This window comes from Esox lucius, chromosome 7 (genome assembly GCF_011004845.1).
Source record: "Esox lucius isolate fEsoLuc1 chromosome 7, fEsoLuc1.pri, whole genome shotgun sequence".
Taxonomy (NCBI): domain Eukaryota; kingdom Metazoa; phylum Chordata; class Actinopteri; order Esociformes; family Esocidae; genus Esox; species Esox lucius.
In genome coordinates, this window is record NC_047575.1 from 12,662,842 (window position 1) to 12,679,834 (window position 16,993).

General features: G+C 45.4%; 1 protein-coding gene across 7 annotated transcripts in view; it reads right to left on the reverse strand.

Moving 5' to 3' along the window:
- The window catches only part of zmp:0000001168 (signal-induced proliferation-associated 1-like protein 2), a 39,210-nt gene extending 23,221 nt beyond the window's left edge, over positions 1–15,989 (reverse strand). For 4 of the 7 annotated variants that reach the window (XR_004575932.1, XR_004575933.1, XM_034293124.1 and 1 more), the window contains exon 1: positions 15,657–15,989. The gene's annotated coding sequence lies outside the window, so the exon portion shown is untranslated. Of the gene's footprint in view, positions 1–15,168; positions 15,234–15,656 lie in introns of those variants that run through there. The other 3 variants (XR_003781913.2, XM_029120818.2, XM_034293123.1) reach the window with 2 other exon arrangements.
- Between the last annotated feature and the right edge of the window lie 1,004 nt (positions 15,990–16,993).

Sequence of the window (16,993 nt, forward strand, 5' to 3'; positions counted from 1 at the left end):
GGACACCCTTAACCATAGCAACAATGTTGTTTCTGAAGCAAATCAGAGACTTGTTCAAGGACTAAGCAGTATTATCCATCTCCCTGCTGATACTAAGTCCAGCCCCTGCATTTCCAACCCGGGATTATGAATCTCCCAGCCTAAATGTTCTGACATGCCCACTAAAACATTGTTCACTCATTGACATCGGAGTCAAGATAAGACTGTGCACTCTGAAGCAGTTGTGTATGTTAATTTAGCAGACACTTAGTTGTGGCTGGTACACCCACTAAGTACCAATGGATTCCCCTTGGGGCCAGTCAATTGGTCTTTGGTGCTTTTAGTGAACCAATGGTACTGTTCAGATGCGGGCAGATTTTAAACACGTAATCAACAATATCAATATCTGCACGCATCCACACCACATCTATTATCAACACAATAATACATGCTAAATATTTGATCAATCCTGTCTCTTTCTTCAGTGTTATGCATCATACATAGATTTACTGAAAAACTTTGGGTTTCATGGTTACAAGGGTTTAGTTCCCATGTTCAATGAAAACCATATAAAGACCTGCAAAGGGAAGTGCCCTGCAGTCAAATCATTGTATGTGATACTGTACTCAGTCATACTCTACACATTCAAGTTACTGTGGCTACCCACCAAACTGCATGACCCAGGGAGGAGACTAGACGGTTAAGCCAAAGCGGAATGTGATTGCCATTGTGTTCCTCTCCATCTCACTCCAGTAGGTGCTGTCTCACTTCTCCATCCCTCACGGACTTCTGACCAACATGTCTGACGGTGTGTGGCTCCCTCTACTTCACCCAAAAGGTCAAGTGATCTAGGACAGTTCTGGCACTCTCTCTTCCATTTAACCAAATGAAACATCTATTCACATCTGCATTCAGGCCTTCATTCAAAAATACAGTAGTGGATGGGGTATTTGTCTTGAAGCTTTATACAAAATGACGTTAAGGTTTTCCATTTCAAACACTACTATGGCAATAGCTGAAGAGATCATATTCTACCATACTGTATGCATGAAGTTCAAATTACAGTATATCGCAAAAGCCTACACGTGCCAGTGTTGTTCCTTTGTCTATCAAACACAAACAGGGATTACCCAAGAAATACAAGCATGAGATTCACATGCTCTCCGTGACTTCATGAAGATCTGGAATATTCGTGATAACCGTGCTGAGGTCTGACAGTCAACAATCCCAGAGTCCAGGGAGGTGTCAGTCCCAACCAGGCATGCCCTGCCTCCATACATCATTAGACTGAGACAGTGGTGTTTCAAACACTGTCTAACTGTGCTGATAAAACGCTGCTAGCAGTGAGTGAACAATAATTATCTTAGACCTCTGTATTTTGAGTATCCATCTTGGCTCTCTGTGCTGAACCAGTTGTACCACAAGGACTGTGCTGATGGCCTCTTTGTACTCAATAACACTTCCTTTAAGTAACACAGTACACCTGGGTCTGTGTCTATATTCGAAATTAAATGTATTCTCCCTGTGGTCTGAGGTGGTCTATCAAGTCTGGCCTGTGTGGATCTCATGTTTTCTACTTTAGTTCTGTCTTTCAAAGGCTCTGCTGTGGCCTCAGTGGTTTGGAGGCCATGAGCATCTAGGGGTCTCCATCAATCAATCAATCAAATGTATTTATAAAGCCCTTTTTACAACAGCAGTTGTCACAAAGTGCTTTACAGAGACACCCGGCTTTAAACCCCAAGGAGCAAACAACAGTAGTGTTGGATTTCAGTGGCTAGGAAAAACTCCCTAAGAAGGCCGAATTTTAGGAAGAAACCTAGAGAGGACCCAGGCTCAGAGGGGTGACCAGTCCTCTTCTGGCTGTGCCGGGTGAGATATTAACAGTCCAATTAGAATAATAAATACATTTCTCTGGGCTAAATCCAGAGTCTATTTGATTCTAGACTAGGTCAAAAGTATGACCAGGTGGACAAGGACAGGGACAGCAACGGGCCCCCCAAACCAGGTACTCCGCAGGTGTGGACCAGGACCTCATCTCCTCCTAAAATTTAAAACTGGAGGAGACTGAGAAAAGTTAGAAAGTGCATTCCTCATATCCCCCAGCACAATAATATAGCAGCATAACACCTTGGAACTGAGACGGGTGGGTCCGGCGACACTGTGGCCCTACCTGGTGGAGGGCCCGGACAGGGCCCAACAGGCAGGAAATCAATCCACCCACATTGCCAGGCATCAACCAAAGGGACACCCACCAACCGCAACCCCCCTGAAAGAGGGCCAAGTATTGCCAGCAGCGTACAGCCCAATTGCACAAGTGCGCAACAGAGAGTCAACAACAAGCCAGTGACTCTTCCCCTGAAAGGCATTGGAGGGAGGGCATCCCAGCGGTGACGAGAGCCCACCTGGCAAGACAGCAAGGGTGGACAGTATCAAGCCTACTGGTCACCTTCACGCCCCCGGGCCAGGCTACACCTAATTATAAACCGTGCTGTAGAGATGAGTTTTTAGTAGACATTTGAAAGTTTGCACTGAGTTTGCATTTCTAACCTTAATTGGCAGATCATTCCACAGTAGTGGAGCTCTATGAGAAAAGGCCTTGCCTCCGGCTGTTTGTTTAGAAATTCTAGGTACAATTAAAAGGCCTGCATCTTGCGATCGTAGGTTACATGTAGGTAGCAAGTCCATGTATTGATTTATAGGTTAAGAGTAAAACCTTAAAATCAGCCCTAACCCTAACAGGCAGCCAGTGTAAGGACGCTAGGACAGGAGTAATGTGTTCAAATGTTTTTGTTCTAGTCAGGATTCTAGCAGCCGTGTGTAGCACTAATTGAAGTTTATTTATTAATTTGTCTGGATAACCTGAGAGAAGAGCATTGCAGTAATCTAGAAGTAACGAAAGCATGGATAAATTTTTCTGCATCAGTTTTTGATAGAAATTTTCAAATGTTTGCAATGTTTCGAAGATGAAAATAAGCAACTCTTTAGTTTTTTGGGATACGACCATGCAGCCGTCAAGGTTCACAGTGAGATCTGCTAACAACGCTATTCGTTTCTTGGGTTCTAAAACAAGCATTTCTGTTTTCCTTGAGTTTAAGAGCAAGAAATTCTCTGTCATCCACTTCCTAATATCTGAAACGCATGCTTCCAAAGTAGCTAATTTAGGGGCTTCTCCATGCTTCATTGAAATATATAACTGTGTGTCATCAGCGTAACAGTGAAAGTTTACATTGTGATTTCGGATTACATCGCCCATAGGGAGCATATATAGTGAGAACAATAATGGGCCCAGAACCGAGCCTTGAGGAACACCAAAGCATACCTATGACTTGTCAGAGGATATGCCATCCACACTAACAAACTGATATCTTTCAGATAAATAAGATTTAAACCAGGCTAGAACATGTCCACGTAGCCCAATATGGGTTTCCAGTCTCTCTAAGAGAAGGGAGTGATCAATAGTGTCAAAAGCAGCACTAAGACCAAGAAACAACAGGACGGATGTGGAACCTTTGTCCGAGGCCATTAGAAGGTCATTTGTTACCTTCACGAGTGTAGTCTCAGTACTATGATGGGATCTGAAACCAGACTGGAGTATTTCATAAATGTTATTTGTCTTTAGGAAGGCATTCAGTTGTTGGGAAACACATTTTTCTATGATTTTTGAGAGGAACGGGAGGTTTGATATTGGCCTATAATTGTATAATTAATATGTCAGGATCCAGATTATAATTTTTTAGAAAAGGCTTAATTTCCGCTATTTTTAGTGAGTTTGGAACACATCCGGAGGAAAGGGAGCAATTTATTATGTTCAGCATTGGCTGACCTAGCACAGGAAATAGCTCCTTAGGTAATTTTGTTGGAATCGGGTCTAGTTGAGAGTTTGTGGGTTTAGAACTCATTACAAATTTAGTAAATGTGTCGAGCAATACGGTATCAAAAAATTCAAGTGTTCCCATTGACACCTGGTCAGGGAGGTTCAGGACATTTTTAGGACAACTGAGATTTTGAGGAGCATAACTATTCCATCCTGTGTGGTGCACATGGCAGGGCAAGGCTGCAGGGCCATGTGTTGTCCGGATGTCACTATGAAAAGAGGACCATAGGGCCGCCATGGTGACTTGTACGCCCACTTTGGGGAAGCCATGTTTCCTGGACACTTTTATTTTTGCGCCATCTCTGAGGCCTCCTCCCTTTGAGGCTACATCCTGTACAGCAGGAAGTGACATAAGATACATCCTGACCTTTTAACTATCAGAGGATGGATGTGTCATCATATCCCTGTTCTACTCTCATGGGTAACTGGACTGTTTCAGCAGTAAGAGACCTGGCAGCCTTCAGCTTGCTCACAGTTAGTTTCTATTCAACTCATGACCTGCTTCATATCTCACGTGCATTCGTCTAGATTAAATCTGATGCATTTTAAAGCTTCTTCAGCTAATTATTTTCAACAGAGAAATAGCCACAACAGATGCATTTTTGGATAGATAAATACAAATATTAGCTGTAGCCTACATTAAGGCAAATGACTGAAATGTACACATACAGTTTCCTTTGGGCCCAGCCCTGCGAGACCGAACTGAAAAGCTCATTGCAGGGAACCATTAAACATGATCGATGGCCAGGATTGGAATCCTTCCCATGGCCGTATCAGCTCTATCACATGACACATTGGTTCTCTGTGGAAGATTTCAGTGGGCATCTTGGCTTACAGATCCTTCACGGGCTCATTGATTCATTCTACAGTTTCTTACTGTGTTGAAGATTCAAGCTGGATCCTGTGTTATAAAACAGCTATATGCTGTCACGCCCAACCTGCCAATGAAAATATTGGCCCTTTATCTGCTGTTGGCTCATGCTTCCCCACTCACACCGGGGATTAAAAGGATCTGGGCAGGTATATCTGATAACTCCTACTGAAAGCCATCAAGACTGCATGTTTGTGTGGAGGCATTTATTCAAATACCCTGATTAAAACTGCAGAGAAGTGGGAAAAGATAACAGTAGTTCCAAGAATTAAAAACTAAGACCTGGGTTTTTATTGGTGTGTCTGCAGTTAGATATTGAATGTGTAATGAAGTGCTTCTCTCTTTCTCTTGGAAAGTATTAGAGACAGACTTGAGTGAAACATTGTTCCAGAATTTGTCTTGTTGTTTACACAACAGCCACTAGCTAAGCAACCTGAGTCCACCAAACGACTGAGGGCCTAAACCGACCATTAGGGATGGTTTAGGAAAATCGGACTAATTAACCTCATGTTCTTGCCATGCCCGGCAGCCAATTCCAGGGTCCGATACTGATCTTCATGTCTGCTTGTTACACTTGGAAACAAAATGCATTCATGTTTTAAAGCCTAAACCCACCATTGGGTGTGTTGTTGCACACAATTGGTTTCAGGAAGTAAAATAATCCCAATGCTGCCTCTCCATCACACTTCCTCCTCTGCCCCCCCACCACCACCACCACCACCACCCCACCACCACCACCCCACCACCAGCCCCTCCCCTCTGCCAGCCTCTCCCCTCTCCCGTGGCCTGCTGGGCCTGGGCCAGGTCCAGAGACTGGTAAGTGATTGGTTCTGGCACGCTCTCCCTTTGTCCAGCTTTTTATCTGTCTCTCTTTTTTTCCCCTCTCCATATAGTTAACAGACGTCCATCTGAATTATTGGTCTCTAAAGACGCATCGTTCCCCTACTCAATAGATTGACTTGGAAAAGAGCTAAGCTGTCGAGGTGGCAGAGAGCAAAGTGGAAAGGCTGGGACTATTTTGTCTTTAGGACTTTTTAGGCCTCGCCAACTCGCGACCCTTTAGGCCATTCTGTACAGGATGACATTATGGTGTCAGAGGTCAGATGGTGATCTTAGTGGTGATTGACAGATGATAGCGTGATGGCGAGGGGATAGCACCCCTGGCACACCTCCAGGATGACTCAGCGCAGGTGGTGGGAGTGTAAAGAATGACCCTTCCTGCCTTTCACACATGCTTTGATCACTTCCTGACCTTCGACATTTGGATCCTGGTGAAGGTGGGGATGCCCCTCAGAATACGCAAAGGAAGGTGGTTTCATTGTTTTATAATTCCTCATGTAATTCTACTAATCCTCCTTTAATGTCACCCTATAGAGAATGTTGGCTGCGGTCTGCCTGTGTCCTTCACTGGGGGACCTTGTAACATATTTTACTGGGCTTCTTGCCTTACCGAGGTTTGTGGCAGTCAAGCTATAGGCTATACTGAAATTAGCATCTGCTGAACACAACTAAAAAGTCATTATATGTTGAATTTTTCAGAAGTGGGTGGTACATTTTCACCAGTCTAAGCACACAACAATCCAAACAGGTCTTCACAGTGGTTCAAGTTTCAAAACCCCTATGCGCACCTTCAACTGACAGATTCACTACGTCACGTTTTCACTACACCAAGTGACAATTTCAATTTAGATGCATATTTTTCAAATACAATATTCGCTTGACACTTATTAAGATTTTCTTGTAATTTGTTAACAAAGGTATGAAACCCCTCACCAAAAGCAAAACGTCTTCAAAATAGCCTTAATTGGTTTGTGCTCCGTTTGTGCTGGTTTGTGCCATTAACATTTTAATTTTAATTAAAAAACATTTTATAGGTCATTCTGAGGTCACACAGCCCCCCCAACATGCTCCACATTCAACCACTTTGTTCTTGTTTGTTTGTGCTTTGTTTGTGCTGCCTCAGTGTTTTAAATAACAGACATTTCATTTTAGATGATGACGTCACTCAGATCCCCACCATGCTCCAAATTCAACCAAAATAGTCGTGTTTGTTTGTGCTGGTTTGTGTCATTTATTTTCGTCTGTGGTGCTTTTTAGGTAGTAACATCACCGGACCCCCAACCTGCACCAACTTCACACAGGTCAGATTTCTCTATCACTGAAACAACCTGCTCAAAACGAACAACTAGTGATCCAATGTAGCTGTTGGGTGAAAACAAATCATATGTGGATGTGGCTGTATAATCTCCATTCTAATATGTCATGGGCCATTGTGGTTCATTACAGTAAAATGTCGATGTGCTTCCATTTGCAAGTAGACAGTGTACTGTTGAAATACCTGGGTTGTAAAAATAACTGCATCCCATTATCTGAATTTCATTGACATTCATTTTAAACTAATTCAATTAAGTAGAGAGACAGGCCATACTGTATCAGTTGACAAGTCATGTAGATATGGTATCAAGTACTATGTGGCACTGGGCACAAATTTTGCATTTGCACAGTAGCAAACTGCTTTACCCTACACCTATTTCCTATTATACATACCAATTAGTAAACAGTAAATCTGACATTTTTAGCATCATGCTCACCAGCTATTATTGTAGACAAAACATTGTGTGCATCTTTCTATTTTGCACATAATAATGATGTTTTGAAACGTGTATCTTGTATGGATTTTTTTGGTCTTCAAAATGACAAAATGAGCCATTATCTGATCCTCACCTGATGTATCGGAGTCACGATATTTCACTGAGAAGTTGGGCTGACCCAAGGATGAATGATCTGAAGCCCCAATACACTCCAAAAAAATATTGCCCCCCTGAAAAAACCTGCCCTTCAGAAATTGAACATGTCTCTGCCATGCTATCAATTGTTAATGAGTGCAGGGGAAAGGGGACTAGGGCTGGACAGTGTTTAATAATTCAAGGGACAGCCCCTAGTCCCTCTGACCACAGGTCTGGGCAAAACAGAAACTTAACATAGACCATCAGGAGTGCTAGCACAAGGAACTGTACAAATGGGAGCGTGCGTGTATGTGTGTTTTAGTGCGTATGCGTATGTGCGTTACAGTGTGTCAACTTACAGTTAACGCTGTCGGAAATTTCGGATCCAATTGATTAATCTCAGTTCCTCTAAAAAATCTCTGATACCAAATTAGGTGTGTGTGCGCCTGCGTGTTTATGACAAAAGTGTCGGTTTTGCTGCTATATATTCTACACATATATTCTCATTGACACATATACACCACAGCTGTGTTACGACATGCTCATTTAAACATATTTAAACGTATACACATTAACTATGCATGATTAAATCTGCTGTTACTTCCTACTTCAACAAACGCACATGCCAGAAAGAAGAAGTCGTCTCAGCAGTCTCTTTCTACAGCATTGTCTGTGTTCTCTGACTTCCTCCTTTACTGTATTCTACCAACGAAATAAGGGATGTAACATTTGTCTCTCTCTTCGCCTGTCTGTTTCGCTGTCTGTGTGTCTGTCATGCTGTCATGTGTCTATCTCTGTCATCTCTCACGTCCCTGTCATCTTCCATTAGCGTGTCCATGCTTCACCACGGTGATAAAGCCAACGAATGATTTGACTAAGGTATCGGCTGTGTGCAATCAAAGGAATATATTGTGTGGGTTCATGGGAGCGCGCGACACGCGTGCGAGTGTCCGTTGTGGTAAACGTGTCTGTGTCCTTCTTTGTGCGCCTTTTCTGACTATGAGCGAGTGTGAAAGCCTCGCAGACATGTGGCCTGGTGCCCACACTGGTGGGAAGAACAGCTGTCCTCAGCAACGGCACTGTGTGCGACGCTACGTGTCAATTTGTGCGTGTGTGTATGTGTGTGTGTGATACAGAAACAAGGGAGGAACTGACCCTCGCTGCATCACTGCTGCCATTATGTGAAGCTGAACTGCACTCTGTTTCCTCTTCCATCCATGCAGCTGGTTCTGAGGGCGAGGCGGGAAAGACTGCCCACCAATAGCATTTCTAGCAGCCTGAGTCGTTACCCTTTCCCCGTCCGCTTGGAGAGGAAGAGACACTGACCTCCCTCGCTTCCTCACCATCGCGGCGGTTGTGCTTCCAAATGAAGCCCGGTGCCCACGAAGCGGCTGCGCCGCTCAAAACCTCTCACAATCTTCGCGAACACGCACAAACGCACGCACCCAGCCACATTTAGCAAAGCTCTGTGTATGACCACAAACATCATTTCATCATGAATCTCCACTCTGGCACACAGTGATTAATGAGACCTAGGGCTCAATCAAATCCACATTGCAGTATTTATGTAGTAGTCTTTTCTGCGATGTTCATATGGACTGACTCTGACTGTTCTTGGGTTCTGTATGAAATCTGCTATCATGTCAGAAAACCGACCATCAGAATTGAACGGGTTTAGGTCCTACATCGTTCGCATCTCATAGATGTCACTTTCTGTCAAACCCCTATTTTGAATTATTTGTGAATAATGGAAGTCATGTTCTGACCTAAAACATCAGAATCGTGACAATGTTTCACGTGACAGTGACCGCGAGGACAGTGGTTCCAAATATTTGTCTTCCACATCCTAAGCAGTGAGACAGACACCTTGCTCCCTAAGCCTTGGCAGTGAGACAGACACCTTGCTCCCTAAGCCTTGGCAGTGAGACAGACACCTTGCTACTTGTCCACTCCCTCTGCAGCTGTAGCCTCTGCATGGCCTGATGCCTCTGTCTCCTCTGCTCCATGTCCCCTGCACCTCCTGACCTAAATACGTCTGTGCCCTGAAACCGCTTGCCTATACGTTCACACCGCCTGGTGATATCAGCTTGCTTAGATTCTTCCTGTGTGTGATGCGGCCTACATCTGTGTATGCGTCACGCGTCACGCTTCACCACTGCACTTTGCCTTCCCTTTGAAGCAGTGGATGGGAAGAAGAAGACTTGCTAACCAAGCGCATTGAATTGATGGAAACCAATGACCAAGCGCCTTTGTAGGCCACGTATGGTAACACACCGAGCCGACACAAATGCCGGTGTCAGGTTGTGTTTGGGGTAATACGGTGACCGGATCTGGGCTTAGTGGAGTTAAGTAATGATAGTGGCGAAACAAGGTGCTTGCCAGCCAACTGTCCTTCTCAGTGTTCTGACCTAGCGGAGTGTCCCGCCACCTTGGTCTTTGAGGTCACATCCTGTCTGTGTGTTTCCTGTGTGAGCCGAGCCTCTCAGGGGCACAAACACACACGCACGCACGCACGCACACACACACACTCAGGCACACGGCAGGACAGGCATGAGAAAGATCAGCCAGCACCACAGCTAACCGCTACTCATTAGCAACTCATTGGTGTGTTCTTCTCTTTTTACCACCAACGCCTTTGACATGAAAGTACAGCCAGTTGCACCATCACTCTTCCCCACAGTTGGACTCTGAGAGAATGGACAGGACCAGGGAGCTGCTCTTCCGCACGGCCAGAGCAGTAGGCCTAACTATTTTCACCTGTCTGTCAGCCTCTGATCATGATACTGTGGTCATATTCCTGTGTCGAGGATTTTTTTTTCTTCCTAAGACACATTCTAAGTGCAGAATTTGTATCTGGTTCTATGCAGGATGAGGAAGTAGCACTGTGTCTTTGCTTTGTGCAGAGTTAGATCTCCTTTCATCACCGCGGAACAACTAGACTGCTTGTGTAACATTGTTGGTGGAACGCAGGACAGGCTCAGGGAGAACGAAGGACTTGTAATAAACTAAGAAGTAACAAAAAAAGAGCCTACACACTAAAATAGAAACAATGGTACAATGGAATGAGATCCAAATAATGGCCGACAACAAACACTAGGAAAGGAGGACCTTAAACAGGGACAGTGGTCAGGAACACAGATGAGGGAAATAACAACAAACAGGTGTCTCTGCTCTAAATGAGGGAGACAGGGTGTTGGATCTCAGCGAACGTGACAGCGAGGCGTTTGTGTGGCTTGTTTACAGTATGTAAAGTATCACCGGTTTTGTTACAACAATGACAGCAGCAAACTCCACATATGCTCTACAGAATACCTGACTAGTGGGTTAATTAAAGTATGCAAATCTTTATCAAGGGATTGACATACACATGAACTGGCCAAGTGGCCCTATGAATCCGACTAATGCCATCTCAAAAGAGTCATTATTGTACTCTTTATCATATTTAAAGCGCTACACTTGGGTGATAGAAAAGCAAACCTTTTTGTTGCAAACAAAAAGTCTATTGAATAAACAAAGTAGGTCTTTCCAGGGACTCCCTATCTGGATGTTCTGTTGCTCCCCCCGGCCTTTCTACCCCACCCTGAGCGTCTTATCTCTGTTTCACCTCTGCCACTCTCCCCTTCCTTCTACCCCTACCATCACCCATCTCTCTCTCTCTTAAATCTCCCCTTTACTTTCCTGCTCATTGTGCAGTCAGGTCCTGTCCAGAGCTGGGTCGGCCAGAGCCCAGGGCCATGAATGTGAGGGTGCCTCTTCTCCAGAGATGGTTGAGCTCCCATCAAGAGCATAGCCACAGAGGACAGATGACAAAGAAGAGCACAAGCCGATTAGAGGATCCACCCAGTAGCTTACACTGCCATCCTACCATCGTCAGCCTTGCTCACAGGGGGAGGGGGGCAGGGGGTGTCGCTGGGCCACGAGCCTAGCTCAGTCACAAAGACATACTGCTCACTGAGAGGGAAAGAGACTCAGTCACAAAGACATACTGCTCACTGAGAAAGAGACTCAGTCACAAAGACATACTTCTCACTGAGAGGGAAAGATACTCAGTCACAAAGACATACTGCTCACTGAGAGGGAAAGAGACTCAGTCACAAAGACATACTGCTCACTGAGAGGGAAAGATACTCAGTCACAAAGACATACTGCTCACTGAGAGGGAAAGAGACTCAGTCACAAAGACATACTTCTCACTGAGAGGGAAAGAGACTCAGTCACAAAGACATACTGCTCACTGAGAGGGAAAGATACTCAGTCACAAAGACATACTGCTCACTGAGAGGGAAAGAGACTCAGTCACAAAGACATACTGCTCACTGAGAAAGAGACTCAGTCACAAAGACCTACTGCTCACTGAGAGAGAAAGAGACTAAGTCACAAAGACATACTGCTAACTGAGAAAGAGACTCAGTCACAAAGACCTACTGCTCACTGAGAGAGAAAGAGACTAAGTCACAAAGACATACTGCTCACTGAGAGGGAAAGATACTCAGTCACAAAGACATACTTCTCACTGAGAGGGAAAGATACTCAGTCACAAAGACATACTGCTCACTGAGAGGGAAAGAGACTCAGTCACAAAGACATACTTCTCACTGAGAGGGAAAGAGACTCAGTCACAAAGACATACTGCTCACTGAGAGGGAAAGATACTCAGTCACAAAGACATACTGCTCACTGAGAGGGAAAGAGACTCAGTCACAAAGACATACTGCTCACTGAGAAAGAGACTCAGTCACAAAGACCTACTGCTCACTGAGAGAGAAAGAGACTAAGTCACAAAGACATACTGCTAACTGAGAAAGAGACTCAGTCACAAAGACCTACTGCTCACTGAGAGAGAAAGAGACTAAGTCACAAAGACATACTGCTCACTGAGAGAGAAAGAGACTAAGTCACAAAGACATACTGCTCACTGAGAGAGAAAGAGACTAAGTCACAAAGACATACTGCTCACTGGGAGAAATAGTGACTCAGTCACATAGACATACTGCTCACTGGGAGAGATAGAGACCCAGTCACAGACATACTGCTCACTGGGAGAGATAGAGACCCAGTCATGCAAAATGGCTCCAAACGAGGTAGATTTTGTGCTACTGACTCATGTTTCAAAGAGGATAATCTACCTCGTAATCTTAGGAAACATTGATCCATGTTGATGAAGTGCCATTGATTGAACGTATTGACCATTTCTTATGAAACACCATTCAAATCCCCGTACCATTGTCTCTGTCACATTATGGGCTAATTTCGCGGACACAGATCAAGCCTACTGAAGGACTAAAAAATCAAGAACATCAGAATTTTCTGTTGACCTTGATGTTTAGTCTTAGAATAAGCTTAATCTGTGTCCGTGAAAAGCGCTCCTGTATGTCTGGTTGTCATTTCTGCCCATATTTGCAATTTGTCCTTGCAAATAGAGGAGAGTCAAAAATACCTCTGTTGGTCATGGTGCAGCGGGAGAATGATGGTAAATTTCCTCTTTCTGGCAGAGCAAAGTAGGCCTAAACATAGATTGAATAGCTTTTTCACATAGAATGATTCTTCTTTGCGCCTCAGATTGTTGTCAGACAGCCGCCTGTCCACGTCGTGTTACGTAAAAGCCAGTTGGTAAACGGTCGTGAGGCTATTTGTCACGACGTTCCTGTGGAGAGCAGTCGCTTTTGGCATGGAAACATCATTTGGTATGCAAAGAGGGGAGCGGTGTGAGCTGGAGTTTAAATCCTGGGTGACACACGGCTTCAGTGCCTCCCAGGCAGAAAGGGTCCGTTAGCCCCGTGGATCTTCTAGCGTCCTGCAGCACACACGTCAAACGTCCTGTAGTCATTCAACGCGTCAACATCCCTGGCTCGACGCCTGTTCGACGGGCGCAGGGAAAGCACGTCCTTAACATGGAATCCATCCGAGCCCTCCAGTGAGGCCGTGTGTTCAGCCTTGATGCATCAGGGGCCTCCTACTAGGAAGTCATTCAGTTTATTAATAGCCCTGTCGTCTGTGGTCAGGTGCTGGTGTAGGGATGGACAGCGATGTGGAGCAGTCGGATTTTGCAGGAAATACAAGTCGACCCGATCGATCACGGAGACTAGCTGCTCAGCGTCTCCTCCCCCTCTCCTCTCCTCCCCCTAACCCCTCTCCTCCCCACCCACACAAGTGAAGTATGTGTGCCACATGTCCCTGCTGACTGACAGAGAGCCTCTTATATTTAAAAAGGGTCCCAGACGCCCACAGGGTTTTAGAGCTCCACACTGTGACGATACTATGAGTCGTCGCTAGATGAACAAATATAGACGCGAACACAGTCTGACGCCGATGGCTAGTTCCCATCATTTGGGTCGAAATAGCATATTTAAAAGGCAACGTTTTTGGCATGTCTTAGGAAAGAAACATTCGGTTTTTTTTAGAGCACTAAAAGTGTTCCAGCTCTTTAACTAGAACAGACACCATCCTATCACAGAGACATGTGTTATATATTCCTGCAGGTGCTGAAAACACTTCCCACTGTACTGAAACTATATGAGGTCAGAGAGGAAAAGCCTGTTCTTCTGATGTTTTCAAATAACAGAGATGATGGTCTCCATTTTAGCTACATGACTGATGAATTAATTTCTGTTGGGTTGACATTGCTTGATTGAAAAGTTGATTGCCGATTTTTATAGCTGACATTTTTCATTTTAGCTAACCTGATCAAATGACATACTCACATTAACAATAAGCTACATTTTCCAAAATTGTGCCTCTTTAATGCAATTTGTCATTATTAACTTTGTAACGCTATTTTGATATTAAAACACAAAAAATGCTAAATTAAGCACTATGCTAGCACTATTCTTGGTGATATTGGCATATGCCACCATCACCAGCACTAGGACCTAAAGCGTCACTTCACCTTTGAACCCCAGCATGCTACGCGTCACAGTCACCTGGGCTCAGTTCCCCTCTGATATAGATCTAGTATCATGTACATTTATCACACTCACACACACACAATATGTGTATATATACTTGGGCACATCTGGCCAACCTCCCAGGTAACAACCACAAACAGATAACGTCACACCCACTACCGATTCAATCCAACCCGCAATTGCTGTATTTTTACAGTAGCTATTTTTCCAGTGTTTGGCTGAACTAACAGACTGGTCTGGAGTGCTAGCTAACAACCCCTAACTACTACCACAGTGACCAATCTCGCAGGTCTGCTTTCACTGTTCAGAATAACGTGTGTGGTGACCAATATGGTAAACAAAGGCCGTACCGGTCATGCGATTTAGACAAGCCCAGGGCTCGGCAACAGTCTTCAGGGAAGACACATCAAACCATCGTCATAAGTAACGCTGTTATCCACCAATGACAAGCACACAGAACACCACCTATGAGGAGTCATGTGCAGCAGAATAAATGAAACGGCCCGGCCTCAGCAGCGCACTGGCTTATGGGAACTGTCCTCGTTATTTCCCCTTCCTCCCCCGCCCCACCGCCCCACCCCCCCACCCCCAAGAATCTCCTGCATCGCTGCTTTTCTTTGCCACCTTGAAAACAACACCCTGATCTGGGCTCTGGTTCTCCATTCCATCATTGTCTGGGCACACTGGGTGCAGTACCCTCGCCATCCTCATCATCGTCCGTATCCCGCCAGCAGAAAAACGGAAAGAGGCATGCACACCTTTTTATTCAGCAAATGTGTGTGTCCGTTGATAAGACAATACTGTTTCTCTTACCTGCTATTTTTTCTATCACTGTGGCTCCTGTCTGTTCTTGTCTTTCGTTCTCCCTGTCTGTGGCGCTCTGTCTCTTTCTCTTTCTGCCCCCCCCCCCCCCCCCACCTGGCCCACATATCTGGGTCCTGCAGCCCCCAGCGCCCCACAGCAAGGTCTGCAGTGGTTTCGCGTCAGTGTAAGAACACTGTTTTTAAAACGAGCTCAAAACCACAGCAAGAGATTGGGGGGGGTGGGGGGGTTGGGGGGGGTGAGCGAGCGAGCGAGGAAGATAACAGAATGTTGCTCAGACATCATTTTCTACGCCTGACAAAGCGTCCGTTCATTGTGTTGACACATCCTCTGCTCTCACTTCTGTACGGTGCAACACTCAGAATCTCGGGCGGAATCGCCTGTAAATATGCCTGCTGTCTACGGCGTCCTGGCCAAGCCAATCCCGGTGGTTCACACTGGACACGGGTGCATTCTAAGGACAGAAAGACATGGCTTACCTCCACATTTCAGCTGGGCTCGACCCTGCCTTGTTCCCTTCGGTCGGCTCCCTCCCCCCCCTCTCCCCATGACAGCATGTTTCTGCTCTCTAGCTCCACACTGGGACTTTCTCTCTCCTCCTCCGTCTTCGGATGCCTTCGTATGCTCCCTTTTTGACCCTCTCCAAAAAATCAAAATCCTGGGCGGTCAGTGTTCCTTGGTGCTCGGCCCTTCCATCCCGTTGTTTGGTCAAAAGAAGCAGGTTGATTTGTTCTGTCTCTCTCTCTCTCCCTCTCACACTGACTCTGTTCCATTCACATCACACTGAAGCCAACCCCCTCCTTCTCCTCCCCTCCCCTCACACACATCACATCCCTGGTCTCTCTCCTCCCCCTTCTCTCTCTCTCTCCCTTGTCTCTTGCTCTGTCAAATAGAGGCTGAGGCAGCAATAGACAGGATGTGCTCTATTTTGTTCTCTGTCTCCCTGCCTGTGTGTGTGTGTGTGTGTCTCTCTCTCTCTCTCTCTCTCTCTCTCTGTGTGTCTAATCCGTTTTCTAGACTAATGGTTGGATGATTAGGGCGACTAGATTAAGCGACCAATGACTAAGTGCATCTAGTCTGTCAGCCGTTTTGTGCCATTCTGAGAGTTTTGGGTGGAGGAAAGGTTGGGGGAGGTGGGGTCAAAGGACCATGTGTGTATGTGCCTATGTTTGTGTGTGTTTAGAGGAGAGCTGGTGTTTTCCCCAAACATGAACCTGGGAGTGGGGGGGGGGTCACACTAAACAGCTAAACCATTCCCCAACAAGGAGGATTCATTGTTTACTAAAACCATTCAGAGGACCATCATGGCTGTTCACCTCCCCTCCACATTATTTGGCTCACAGCAGGTTCTCTGCCACCTGACCTCATCCTGCATGCATTTCCGTGGCCGTTACCATGGCTCCTTAAGCCCAGTCGTAGCGTGGTTATGTCACGTTACCAAATCCCAGGCATCAGTCTTCGAACGCATGAATGCATACGAGTGCCGTTGGTCACTCGCAGAACGCGGAGATGTTTTGCAATGAGGCGTCAGACGCTTAGCGAGCACAGAGATGTTTCTGAGTGATGCTAGACACTCACTGAGATTTTCATTACAGGTTTCAATCATTTACCGAAACACAGAGATGTTTATGAGAGAGAGGTGAATTACGCTGCTCTTTGTGAATCTTTCACCGTGGCAAATTAGTGTATTATCATGGAGGATTATGGTGCTTTCAACATCTTCGTTGCGCCAGTGCAGTAATATTTCTCTATTTTCACAGGGATTTTCTCACTAGGGGGGGTACTCAGAGTCACAGCCTTCAGGATTTGGCACTTC